Source organism: Crocodylus porosus, unplaced genomic scaffold (assembly GCF_001723895.1).
Source record: "Crocodylus porosus isolate Cpor-Errol unplaced genomic scaffold, CroPor_comp1, whole genome shotgun sequence".
Taxonomy (NCBI): Eukaryota; Metazoa; Chordata; order Crocodylia; family Crocodylidae; genus Crocodylus; species Crocodylus porosus.
Window position 1 is genome coordinate 14,063,345 of NW_017728948.1, and position 2,101 is coordinate 14,065,445.

The window sequence follows — 2,101 nt, forward strand, 5'->3', positions numbered from 1 at the left end:
ACAAGCATTTGATGGAGCATGTAATAAAACAGCAGAACTGGGTGTTGAGTCCTACCAAGTAATGTTGGTAACATGCTATTGTAATAGGGAAGGAGGATATTGGAGTCAGTGTACACAACATCAATACTCCTTCAGTAAAATGTAAGAAACACAGCTTAACGGTTTACTGAAATCCAGGCCATAACTATCGTTTCAGGGCTTAGCTGATAGCATTTTATATATGCTTTGACTATAAAATATTGGTAAATAGGTACTAATAATTACCAGTCTTCTGTCAAAGAGTGTGCTGTAGTCTTGTAGTAAACCGAAGATTTGATGTGCATGGAAAATAGTATAACTACTAGAAATAGAAATCTCATGAGGTTCAATAAGGACAAGTGCAATGTCCTGCACGTAGGACAGAACAATCCCATGCGCTGGTACAGGCTGGGGCTGGCTGGGCAGCAGCTCTGCAGAAAAGGACCTGGGGGTTACGGTGGACAATAAGCTGAATATGCGCCAGCAGTGTGTCCTTCTTGCCAAGAAGACAAATGGCATACTGGGCTGCATTGGTAGGAGTGCTGCCAGCAGATCAAGGAAAGTGATTATTCCCCTTTATTCAGCACTGGTGGGGCCACAGCTGGAGTACTTTGTCCAATTTTGGGGCCCCCACTATAGAAAGCATGTAGACAAATTGGAGAGAGTCCAGCAAAAGGCAAAAAAATGGTTAGGGAGGTAGAGCACATGACTTATGCGGAGAGGCTGAAGGAACTGGGATTATTTAGTTTGGAGAAGAGAGGACAGAGAGGATTTAATAGCTGCCTTTGACTACCTGAAGAAGTTCAAAAGAGGACAGAGCTGGGCTGTTCTCAGTGGTGACAGATGACAGAATTTGCAAGGAGCAACACCCTCAAGTTGCAGCAAGAGAAGTTTAGGTTTGTTTTTAGGAAAAACTCTCTCATTAGGAGAGTAGTAAAGCCCTGGAACAGGTTACCCAGAGAGGCTGTGAAATCTCCATCCTTGAAGGCTTTTAAGACCCAGCTAGACAAAGCCATAGATGGGATGATCTAGTTGGGGACGGTCCTTCTTTGAGCAGGGGGTTGGACTAAGTAATCTCCTAAGGTCCCTTCCAACCCTAATTTTCTATGATTTCTATGAAATACAGTACAGGCGACTCTCCCCATTCATGTGGGATACGTTCTCGTATCCCCCGCAAATGGCAAAATCCGCAAATAAGCCACTGCATTCATGAATGCCGTCTGCGTTCATGAACTCAGGGCCCCCAGCGGCTGGGGGGACGGGGGAGGGCACAGCTGCTCTGGCAGCAGCAGTGGGAGCGCGGCAGAGGCAAGCATGGAGCCCCCAAGGAGCTCCTTTAAATGTATTTAAGAAGTGGGTTTGGCATTTGTGAATATTTGAAACCGTGAATGCCGAACCCGCAAATAGTGAGGGTTTCCTGTAAATAGCATTTGAATATTATGACTAAACAGAAAGCTATCAGGCAGTAACATCTATACTTCTATATTTTAGCACACATATATAAACACTTTCTCCTTCCAAAGGAGCTTTCTCAGTCTTCTGCTGAGAGACCACGATATGTGTCACCTGGACTTGGCTTGAGAAAAAATCTGCCATTGCTAGTAAATGGAGGATTCTTCCACTGCTGGTGAACGGAGGATTTTTAAGCCTGTCTCTAAAGTGGCACAGGTCTATACAGATCAGCCTACCAAATTATCAAATATCAGTTCCTAGGATCTTCATACAACTCTAGCAGAGTACAGGGGTCTGTCCGTAGGCCCAATGAAATCAGGTGAGATTGCAGAAATCCATATCTCCTGCAGGTCTGCGCTGTTCTCTCTTTAACTGAGACAGGATCCTGATCTAAGGATCCACAATAACTCCACAGGTCGGTAGCCTCTATAGGTGATAAACAGGAACAGAAAATTGGAAAGGAATTCCTGGATCATGAAATCCACCAGCCCATATAATCCCTTTCATAAAAGTGATCAAGATCCCTCATAAAAATAGTTAGATAATTTGCCCCCTATATCATTCCTCTGATACTTAGAAGCTTTATAGTTTCCAGTCTAAATTTATTTATGACCAGTTCATATGCATTTGT